Source organism: Amblyomma mixtum, chromosome 3 (assembly GCF_055824585.1).
Source record: "Amblyomma mixtum isolate Tamu chromosome 3, ASM5582458v1, whole genome shotgun sequence".
Taxonomy (NCBI): domain Eukaryota; kingdom Metazoa; phylum Arthropoda; class Arachnida; order Ixodida; family Ixodidae; genus Amblyomma; species Amblyomma mixtum.
In genome coordinates, this window is record NC_143014.1 from 36,606,164 (window position 1) to 36,618,481 (window position 12,318).

Below are 12,318 nucleotides of genomic sequence, written 5' to 3' on the forward strand. Positions count from 1 at the left end.
GTTCTACCACAGTTTCATGTTCATGCAACACAATCTGCTGCAACACATTGCGAGAACCACACTGAAAAAAGCCTGTGAGAATTAGGCCTAAGCGGGGGCTGAACGGGGTGACGACACTAACAAAGGAAAGTCAGGTATGGTTAGAGCACTGGAGGCTTCACAGGAGCAATTCAATTTTGTAGCGTAATGTAGCGGAAAACGGCGACAAGCAGATATCTTGTACCGCGGCAGGCGCCCGTGAAGGAGCAGAAGTGAGCAGAGACCCGGCGACGATGGTAACCAAGTGGTCTTCACTCACCGCCATTATCAGACGACTGACCAGAAGCAGACGAGACGCTAGGTGGCGGGGCGGATTGCACAAAATGGTGTTTTTTACTCCATTTCGGCACTGGTGGAGTATTTGGCACAATTAACTCCCTTTCTAGACTGGAGTAAATGCTGGTAAATCCTCATTTTTACTCCATTATTCACTCATGGGAGTAAAATGGAGGACAGTCCACCTTTTTACTCCCCACTCATGGAGCAAATGTTTTCACAAATGGAGTAAAAAGGGTGGCCAAAACCATTTTTACTCCCTTTTGGGTATATTTTTGTTTACAGTGTACGTGGGGCAAAACACGACATCGTGGTGTTTCGCGGGGCCTAAAGTCGCATTTCGGTGGAGACGAAATACTATAGGCCCATGTGTGTGCGATTTCAGTGCATGTTAAAAAACCCCAGGTGGTCGAAATCATCCGGAGCCCTCCACTACGGCGTCCCTATAGCCTGAGTCACTTTGGCACGTTAAACCCCAATAAACCAAATTATCCCTTGCGCGCGAAACGAAACAAGACAAAGCTGATGTCCTTATTGGAAAGGTGACCACCTCAGCGCTCCGGCTATCACAATCGGTTCGCACCAATCGCTTACTCCCAATGGGCACCTACAGGGAGTTTTAGAATAGGGGGCCCCAACGCTTGGGGGCCCCAAGGAAATAGCGGGCCCCAGCGCTACGTACGAGTGCACCGGTGAGTTTTAGAATAGGGGTCTCCCCTACGCAGCGGAGCCAGGCTTGCGTTTATCGACTGCAGCGCCACTACGGCAAAACAAAAAGATACTCTTAAAAAAGATTTTAAAATATGCGTTCATTTCTTCGTCAGAAACTGTTATTATTGCAGAAATACGATTTAAGAGTAAAAATTATAAGTGTGTGTTTTTACTGAGTCGAGAAACTCCATTCGAACGTCCCACCAAGTCATCTCTACGGCAACCAAACGATGCGTACTCGCTTAGCCTAGCAGCTTTGTAAACACAGAAGCAATCTGAAAATATAGGGCATTTTATCGCTAAAGTTTTGTGGTGAGGGAATCATCAGACAAAGCGATAGCTTCGTGTGCCTTCTGTTTGCCGTTAACTTAATACACAGAGTAGCGGCGACAACGAATCGGTGGTGAAGCGGAAGGCCCCGCTTCGACGGGTGCCGCCATGTTGCCTGTACGTAGAGCGGCGTTGGGGCTCACGCCTGTTTGAATCTCGCGCGCTCTCTGACGTCAAACGACGTATACTCGCTAAGCCTAGCAGCAATGTAAACACAGAAGCAATCTGAAAATCTGGGGTGTTTTACTGCTAAAACTTTGTGGTGAGGGCATCATCAGACAAAGCGATAGCTTCGTGCGCTTTTCGTTTGCCGTGAACGTGGGGCACAGCGCAGCGACAACAACGAATCGGTGGTGTAGTGAGAGGCTCCGCTTCGACGGGCGCCGCCATGTTGCCTGAACGTAGAGCAGCGTAGGGGCGCACGCTATTTTGGCGAAATAGCGTTCGCCGCTAACGTTAACCCAAGACGCAGGGCGGGGCTTGCATTCTGCGCATGCGCACTTCGACGCCCCAAACTTCTTGGGGCCCCCTATTCTAAAACTCCCTACTATCTCAGAACTACTCGAAGTCCAACGAAGCCACCAGATACTTCCACTAACCCGCACAGAAACCCGCCAACACCTCCCACGGCATCTCCACTTGGCCCCACCACCTGCTCACCTACCCGGGTTACCCCCAACATTCAAATCATCCTATCTGACATCCAAGGCCAACTACGCATCAGACCTCTATCCAGAAATATGAACCCCGAGCTACATAAAGGCCGGAATACATGGAGCGTTTTTTACGGCTGCAAGTCAGAGAGTTTCGCCCGACGGCACGCACTCGACGCCCGGCGTCGAGAAAAATACCCACCGCCGCCGATCTGGTTCCACCAGATTGACGCGCGGCGTCCGGTGAGACCGGAAGCGGCGGCTGAAGCAAGCCATTAGCAGCGCACAAAGCCCGTTCTTCCGGTTTGGCTGCCTTTGCCTGCCGTCAACACCGTGGCCGCCATGGCCGACGAGCTACGCAGTGATTTTGGCACGGAAATATTATCGTGAAAACAAGCGCTACATCAGACATGAAATGTCGCTTTTTTTTTCTGTTTTTGAGAGCGAACACGGCCGAATTTTGGATCTAAATGCCTGCATTTTCTTCCTGAGGCGAATGTGTCGAAGAAAACCGCTGTCGGTGGTGTCCGCGGCTGAGCGGGCGTCCAAAGGTACGCGACGCCATGCATTCGAGCACGCAAATTCTTATATAGCGTGCTAAAGCAACTACATTGGCGTCGAAGTGAACGCATTCGTGATTTTAACGGAAGAGTCAGCGTCGCTGCTCTCACTGACCTAATTGCTTAGTCGTATTTGCCACTTGTTGATCACAATTGCTTTCGCGTTGAGGGATACGCGGCAGCGCGTCGCCACTTCTTCGCTCCGTGTATCTTCAGCCGGGCGTCGCGCCTCCACGACGTTTTCTGCCGCGCGAATTTCGTCGGAAAAGACGTCGCATGTAACCCGAACGTAAGGGCAGACGCCAGGCCCGAGATGAATATTACACCAAGCTCTACAGAGGCAGACCCGACATCCTCTACGTGAGCACAGCTCAACACACCCTAGCAGGCTACTATTTCGCTGTCGCCGCCTACGAGGACGGCACCATCGGAGCCGCAGCCATCCTCCAAGCCAACAACCCTACGGAGGCTGAGGGCGCGGCCATAGCCTTGGTGCTCATACACGCTACACAAGATACTAACATCAAGGAAATCTGCACCGACTCCCAAGCCGCGTACCGTCACTATCAGCAAAGTACTATCACACCAACCGCCTGATGTATTCTCGCATCACGGCACACGCTTGCACAAGAGATAACACTCACGTGGGTTCCTGGGCATGCTTCGATCACCGGTAATCATCGCGTTCATGCGCTGGCTCGAGAACTATCCCTCTGAGCGCTCCGCTCCCCCCCCCCCCCCCCCCCCCCCCCCCGGAAGATCGGACACCCAAACCCACGCAAAAAGCCTCGCGGGCTCTACTCACATACCACCAAATCACCACTCATTACATAAACAGCCGCTTCGCCCTCCCACCACCTCACCGTACGGTAGATTCAAAATACAGTGCGTGCTGTTTTTTCTTGGTGCTCTTCTGTCGTTGTGCTGTTATTTCGCTGTGCTGTTTTGACGCGTACTGTTTTTCCCTGAGCTGTTTTGACGCGTACTGTTTTTCCCTGAGCTGTTTTGTCACCATGCTGTTTTCCCCTAAGCTGTTTTGTTGTTGTGCTGTTTTTTGCGCTGTTTTGACGCATGTTGTTTTGTCGTGTGCTGTTCTTTCGTGTCCCCATGGTCTGCGGGCAACTGCATACAAACTGCTACATCTCATCATGCCTCCTTCGCAGCTACTACCCTATCTTGATCCTCCCACTCTGCTCAACATGTGGGCGGTCAAGGCCACCCTCATACACTACCTGTGGGAATGCCCCCAACCTATGGCAGTTCCTCCCATACCTAACCCATCCTCCTCCTCTAGGCAGGCCGCTCTGCGAGTTGCTCAACCAGCTGGTCAAACATGGCTAGTGGACAGACTTCTCCACCAGGCTCAAGCCCGTGGGCTCTAGGCCAAATAGGAGCCCACAGTTGAGGACCTTTTTGTTCGTTTGTTAAAATAAAGTTGTTGCCAACCGCTCCCGTACACGAAACTTGGCTTCCCTCCCGCGGTCACAGCAAAGCGCTGTGTCATGCTGGCAATAAACGCTGTCATCAACAGCGTCTTTCTCGGAATGCGCAGGCTCGTACAAATTTATTCGGCGCGGTTGAAAGCTGACATGTGCGTATAGCAGAAGCGGCAGAACTCTATCTGGCCGCTGCAAGGAGCATGTCTGATTGGCATCGCGGGTTAAGGGCGTCCTTTCATTTTAAGAAAACATCGCGACGAGAATAACGCACCTCGCCATCACGGGAGCAAGAATGTGGAAAAGTATACTGAATTTGATACCCTCACAAACACAGAACACGAACAAATTTTGGAATGCTACTTCTTCACGCATACACTCGGCTGTTTTATTAGGTTAAACAAAAAAATGACAGTCGATTTGCGTAGTAATGCCAAATGCGAATTAATGTGCGCTAGCAGTTCGGTTTTCACTTCGGTTCCGGTGTTTAGATACAGTGTTCGCTGATGGCAGTTGTGCGGATAGCGATAATGGGTTAATTACCATATATGCGGAATTGGTCATTCTCTCCATTCATAGATTCCTTGGAGTCTCCCTACCAACCTGGCGCAGTGGAGGAGTGGTCAAGCGATGCGCCAATGCCCTTCTAAGGCGGGTGCTGACATTGGGGGGGACTTGGGTTGCTTGGATTGGTTTGCTATCCAGGTTGCTCTTCCCGAGCTGCCTCTCGTGATTAATTGAGCTGCCAGCTGAAATGGTGGCCATATGTTCAGGTCCGTTCGTCCGTCCGTTCGCGTGTATGCGCGTGCGTGCGTGTGTGCGCGTGTGTGTCTGCACCAGATAAAGTCACCAGGAATTAAACATAACAGGATTTAATTCACGACGTTTCGGCTGGAGGGCCAGCCTTTTTAGAGTGTACTACACACAATCCTGTTATGCATACAAGGAAAGGGGAATGAGGGGCTCGTTATAAATATGAGAGAAGCCAACAGCCACAGAAACCAAGGGGCACAGGGGATTTTTAATTTATTTATTTATTTTGTGGTGTTGATCAATTTATAGTACTGAATATGTTATCGCTTAAAGCTAATTGATTAGAAAAGCAGAAGAAAAAACAACCACATGCCGCCGGTGGGATCCGAACCCACGACCTCCGAATTACGCGTCCGGTGCTCTACCACTGAGCTACGGCGACGGCTGTCAAACCTTCTGCTTTCCGGGGTATTTATGTTTACAAAATAACCTAACATTGGGAGTGTTCACCAGCGCCACCCACGTTCTTAAGCGGCGGACGTAGCACGTCCTGAGTTACCGCTGACGTGACGTAGAACGTCATCGAACGACGAGGGTGGAAGCTGTGTGAGAACCCTCTTATGCTTCCTAAGGCATCAAGGCTGCCAGAACCGAGGCCCTCGTTAAGCAATTAAACATACAAGGAAAGGGGAATGAGGGGCTCGTTATAAATATGAGAGAAACCAACAGCCACAGAAACCAAGGGGCACAGGGGATTTTTAATTAATTTATTTATTTTGTGGTGTTGATCAATTTATAGTACTGAATATGTTATCGCTTAAAGCTAATTGATTAGAAAAGCAGAAGAAAAAACAACCACCTTAGGAAGCATAAGAGGGTTCTCACACAGCTTCCACCCTCGTCGTTCGATGACGTTCTACGTCACATCAGCGGTAACTCAGGACGTGCTACGTCCGCCGCTTAAGAACGTGGGTGGCGCTGGTGAACACTCCCAATGTTAGGTTATTTTGTAAACATAAATACCCCAGAAAGCAGAAGGTTTGACAGCCGTCGCCGTAGCTCAGCGGTAGAGCACCGGACGCGTAATTCGGAGGTCGTGGGTTCGGATCCCACCGGCGGCATGTGGTTGTTTTTTCTTCTGCTTTTCTAATCAATTAGCTTTAAGCGATAACATATTCAGTACTATAAATTGATCAACACCACAAAATAAATAAATTAATTAAAAATCCCCTGTGCCCCTTGGTTTCTGTGGCTGTTGGCTTCTCTCCAATCCTGTTATGTTTGTCAATTTACAGTGACGCTATCTGATATTGATTAATCAGCAGCCAAATAATAATTTTTAATATATATATATATATATATATATATATATATATATATATATATATATATATATATATATATATATATATATATACCGGACGGTATATATACCGTCCTGAGTTACCGTCTGCGGTAACTCAGGACGTTCTACGTCCGCCGCTTATGAACGTGGGTGGCGCTGATGAACACTCGCAAGGTTAGGTTACTTTTTGTAAACATAAATACCCCCGAAAGCAGAAGATTTGACAGCCGTCGCCGTAGCTCAGAGGTAGAGCACCGGACGCGTAATTCGGAGGTCGTGGGTTCGGATCCCACCGGCGGCATGTGGTTGTTTTTTCTTCTGCTTTTCTAATCAATTTGCTTTAAGTGATAACATATTCAGTAATATTCTAAATTGAACAACACCACAAAATAAATAAATAAATTTAAAAAAATACCCTGTGCCCCTTGGTTTCTGTGGCTGTTGGCTTCTGTCATATTTATAACGAGCCCCTCATTCCTCTTCCCTTGTTTGCTTAATTGCTTAGCGAGGGTCTCGGTTCTGGCAGCCTTGACGCCATAGGAGACATAAGAGGGTTCTCACGCAGCTTCCACCCTCTCCGTTCGATGACGTTCTACGTCACACTCTGCGGTAACTCAGGACGTTCTTCGTCCGCCGCTTATGAACGTGGGTGGCGCTGATGAACACTCTCAAGGTTAGGTTACTTGTAAACATAAATACCCCCGAAAGCAGAAGATTTGACAGCCGTCGCCGTAGCTCAGAGGTAGAGCACCGGACGCGTAATTGGGAGGTCGTGGGTTCGGATCCCACCGGCGGCATGTGGTTGTTTTTTCTTCTGCTTTTCTAATCAATTTGCTTTAAGTGATAACATATTCAGTAATATTCTAAATTGAACAACACCACAAAATAAATAAATTAATTTAAAAAAAAATCCCCTGTGCCCCTTGGTTTCTGTGGCTGTTGGCTTCTGTCATATTTATAACGAGCCCCTCATTCCTCTTCCCTTGTTTGCTTAATTGCTTAGCGAGGGTCTCGGTTCTGGCAGCCTTGACGCCATAGGAGACATAAGAGGGTTCTCACGCAGCTTCCACCCTCTCCGTTCGATGACGTTCTACGTCACACTCTGCGGTAACTCAGGACGTTCTACGTCCGCCGCTTATGAACGTGGGTGGCGCTGATGAACACTCTCAAGGTTAGGTTACTTGTAAACATAAATACCCCCGAAAGCAGAAGATTTGACAGCCGTCGCCGTAGCTCAGAGGTAGAGCACCGGACGCGTAATTGGAAGGTCGTGGGTTCGGATCCCACCGGCGGCATGTGGTTGTTTTTTCTTCTGCTTTTCTAATCAATTTGCTTTAAGTGATAACATATTCAGTAATATTCTAAATTGAACAACACCACAAAATAAATAAATTAATTTAAAAAAAAATCCCCTGTGCCCCTTGGTTTCTGTGGCTGTTGGCTTCTGTCATATATATATATATATATATATATATATATATATATATATATATATATATATATATATATATATATATATATATATATATATATATATATATATATATATATATATATATATATATATATATATATATATATATAAGTGCCATTATAAGTACCAGGGCACTAAAAACGCTATATAGGTATAAATAGCGGCTTCGTCTTATAGTTTATATCACGTCCTTAGTTTATATTGCCACGTATCATTTGTAGTGTTTGTTCGTTCACGCTCAAGGCTGCAGGAAAGGGTTGTTATCACTTTTGTTCGTGACGCGAGAAGCGACCGGACTAATCTCGATTGTTCACAGCCATGAACAGCTGCATCTACTTGTTTCTAGATTACTCTAGATGATCTCGACCTGTTATCTCGAAGTTTCCTTGCCGGCTTTAAATTGAACGATGCCGCGAGCAGCGGGCATTCGTAGTTCGACGACCGCCGAGCACGCCTGCTGCTTACGCCGCCGCAGCACAAACCAACGGACTCACAGAGCGTCTGAACAAGACCATCGCAGACATGCTCTCCATGTACATCGACGCCGAACACAAGACGTGGGACTCCATTCTGCCCTACGTGATCTTCGCTTATAATACTGCCGTCCAGGAGACAACCAGGTTTACCCCATTCCAGCTGGTATACGGCAGGAAGCCCACGACAACACTCGACGCAATGCTCCCGCACGTGTCCGACGAAGATAACCTCGACGTCGCCGCCTACCTTGATCGCGCCGAGGAAGCCCGAAGACTTGCGCGGCTTCGCATTAAAGACCAGCAGCACGCCGACGCCCGACGCTACAATCTGCGCCGACGAGACACGAATTACAAGCCAGGTGATCGTGTTTGGATATGGACGCCAATTCGCCGCCGTGGATTGAGTGAAAAATTGCTTCGACGCTACTTTGGCCCGTACAGGATTCTCCGTCGCATCGGTGACCTCGACTATGAAGTCATCCCCGACGGCACTACAGCATCTCAACGACGACGCAGACGCCCGGAAGTCGTACATGTCGTACATGTCGTACGCCTTAAACCTTACTATGAACGCTAATGGACTCGATGTTTACATTGTCCGTATTATTCATTTTTTAAGCGTCGAGGCGACGCTTCTTTGGAAGGGGGGTAATGCCACGTATCATTTGTAGTGTTTGTTCGTTCACGCTCAAGGCTGCAGGAAAGGGTTGTTATCACTTTTGTTCGTGACGCGAGAAGCGACCGGACTAATCTCGATTGTTCACAGCCATGAACAGCTGCATCTACTTGTTTCTAGATTACTCAAGATGATCTCGACCTGTTATCTCGAAGTTTCCTTGCCGGCTTTAAATTGAACGATGCCGCGAGCAGCGGGCATTCGTAGTTCGACGACCGCCTAGCACGCCTGCTGCTTACGCCGCCGCCGAGTGATTCAGTTCTTTTGAGGGCGCAAGTCAGCCCAAATAAAGAGCTTCGTTTACAAGTCTTTCTGGTGTCTTCCTGACCGCTGGACTGCCGTCACTACAACGTGACAATATCACGCCCTGAAAGTTTTGAGGGACAAATTATGCCTGCTTTATTCTTATCCGCACTGTGACATTGGGAAATCCTCTGTTGGTATCCCAAGGGATCGCAGCTGTATCGCCACTTCATATTCTTTTTTTTTTCCTGGCCTTCGCTGTGCTGAAACTTCCACAACAAATGCTGTCCACGGTAGCAGCTATATGTATTACAGTTGCTTTGGCAGGTAGGAGTACACGACAGTCAAACATGAATCAACTGCCTCTTCTGGCCTAGCCTGCTATTGAGGTTCCACGAATATAACTGAATCAGGTTCATAGGAACCTTGAAAATTGCTTTTCCCGGCAAACAGGGTTCATTCTGCTGACTCATCTGAGGGGACTTATACTGAGGAGTCGCTGTATAGAGAACCTGCGCTTTTGCAACTTTTGCAGTTTCAGTTTCTATTTTTTTTTCTGAGAATAGATCATGTATACTGTCCGTTATCATCGGCCAATACGCTGGGTATTTCACCAAAGACTTTACACAATTTTAAAAAAAAGGCTTTTTGAGTGTTGTTGGGCCTCGACTATGTGGCTCAGCAAATTTCGGTGACATCGCTCCAAAATACTAGTGCGTTTTCGAGAAGCTTGCAGGCAAACCAACCTCTAGAGTGCAGATAACACGTCGATATAGTCAAAATTTGTTGGGCCACAACGCCGAGGGTAACAACATTTTCGAAATTGTAAAATCGCATATGGATATCACTTACCGTGACCTACACGCCTTTCAATAACAAAGGAGACTTACAGTAATAGTTAAAATTTTAACTATTCAATATTAGTTTCCAGGAAGAGAATAATACCCATAATTTCGTGGCAGTTTCAGTGCTCTGAGGGAGAGGACTGTTCCCACGAATTAACGGTGTTACAAAGCTTGTCCTCCCCTGAAGAAGTTGGAATGACGCCCTGCTAAAAAATTAACGCTGGCCATTGAATCACTGTCGCTACAGGGGAGTGGCTCAATACTTCGGCGCCGCAAAGCGCGGTGCTCCGCGGATGTCCGAAAAAGAAAAAAACAAAAGACGAGTGTGGTGATACCTCCTGGTTCCGCGAGAACAACATACAATCCCGCCGGCATTTTAATGCGAAGTAGCAAAAATGTGGTCATTCCAAAATGCCTTTTCGTATTTGTGCAAGAACATGGATGTTTTTAAGGCGTAATTATCGGCACCGCTCCTATTTCGGCTGGCTAAATCAGCCACGCAGTGCCGTACGTTCAGCCGCTGTCATTCTGCACAAGAAAGAAACACCGGAGGTCACTGGTGGAACCAACTTAAGCTTACTTGCTTTCATTAAATCTACGCAAGCAACCTCGCCGCGAAGGCGAGCAAGGGGCTCTTCAACGGAGCTGCGGGGAGCCACGCAGCAGGGCACTCCAGACGCATTCGCGTGCACTGAGCTACAGTAAAAGTCGCGCTAATGAACGCTTCGCAGCAAGGGTTCACTGTAGCCGCACATTCTGAACCTTTATTTGTTGCCCCAAGGTTTTTCTAAACGACGAGGCAAACAAGTGAAAGATGCATTGCCATTCTTCCTTCACTGCCTCCCCATAACTTCATGCATTTTTTTGCTGCAGGCAAAACAAACAAAATGAAATAACGACCGAGTTTAAAGGGGCTTTGAAAGGGACTCGAAAAAAGTTGCGGTATGTTTGAGATGTTGAGCACGCCGCTTCACGAATATCCTCCAGCAAGAATTTTTTTTTATTGCTCTTTGTAGAAGCTGAGTTATCTGTAGTTAAAATTTAAATTTCAGCGTCTTCGCGCCTTTCCCTATCCTCTCGTCTCTTTTTGCACGCTGGAAGGCCGGCGCTCCTCAGCCGGCCCCACCTCCGTGGGGCGGAGCTTCCTGACCCGCCGGAGCTACGCACCTTATTGGTCGCGGCCATGGTAGCTGCCTGACGTCTGAAAGAATCTAACCAATGGTATAGGCACCCTGCACCCGCCAGGCACCGCCACCGTCGAGGCTGCGTTCAGCTCCCCCGCGCGGCCAGTGCCTCGTCCCTGTCAGGAAGGCTCGCCCCGCGACTGCGAAGGGCTGTTACTTCGCTCCCGTCGCACGACACCACCTCTTTCACATTGTGTACATGGCCTGCTTCAAAAAGCTTCGTTCCTTTCCTGACGTTCGCTCTTCGAAAGAATTTTTCAGCCTCATGAATGAATAGGTCGAAATCCCGCCTCCACGAACAGCGGCAGCCGCTAGCAGACGTCTGCTAGCGGCTGCCGCTGTTCGTGGAGGCGGGATTTCGACCTATTCATTCATGAGGCTGAAAAATTCTTTCGAAGAGCGAACGTCAGGAAAGGAACGAAGCTTTTTGAAGCAGGCCATGTACACAATGTGAAAGAGGTGGTGTCGTGCGACGGGAGCGAAGTAACAGCCCGGTGCATTGCGCAGACAAGCATCACTGCGCCACCGAAAACGACCAAATTAACGCTAGAAATATTTTTATCTAATGCATGTCAGCGCTGCACTCTCACTCATTTTCTTTTTATGTAGCTCTCTTCCAGTAGACAGCTTGTAGCCGCGAACTGCAGTTGCTAGGCAGGCAAATGTAAGCACGCTGCTGCCGTTGCTGTGTTTTTGGAGCGGTGTGAAACGCTCTCGAAAACCAGCCGCCCGCAAGCCTGGAGTGTTCCTGCATTTAAAAAGGCTTACCCTAAACTTTCAAAGACGGCCAGGCGGCATAACATTTAAGGTAATTAGGAAACTCCAATTTTTGAGCGAACGACGCAAACCTGACTTCATAACATTCTCTTTTGCCGCACCTTCGGTGTGCGCACTGAAAGTCATGCGGATAATGTCAAACTGTTTGATTCGGATTCGGCAAAAAAGGAGTATCCCAGCTAATTCATGCAGGATTCTTGCCGAAAGCTTGTGCTCAAGAACCGGAATTTCATTTCAAGCTTTGTTTAATTTCAAGTGTCCTGAATATTCGACATTTAGATATATGTTTATTGTAGAAAATTATCACCCAGTCCTTCAGATGTGGAGCAAAGATTTATCAGGAACATGTTGCCATTGCCCCTTAACACGTGCCTTTAACTGTCGAAAAAGACGCTGGACGACAAGGCGCGAGCAAGGATTCCGCGCATAACTGGAACTAAGGGAAACGATTCTTTACTGCGCAAAATTTGGGCTCCTTCAGGTGTGACTGCAGGCGAGTTTCGGCGTGGATTTTTAAGCTTACATATTGTTGACAGCCAA

The 12,318-nt window shown here is 48.1% G+C and overlaps 1 protein-coding gene and 1 pseudogene across 5 annotated transcripts in view; one reads left to right on the top strand and one right to left on the bottom strand.

Moving 5' to 3' along the window:
* Window positions 1–12,318, bottom strand: part of LOC149349661 (uncharacterized) — a 512,421-nt gene that overhangs the window by 484,790 nt on the left and 15,313 nt on the right. The gene's annotated exons all lie outside the window — the stretch shown is intronic.
* Window positions 1,465–12,027, top strand: LOC149349663 (uncharacterized; annotated as a pseudogene).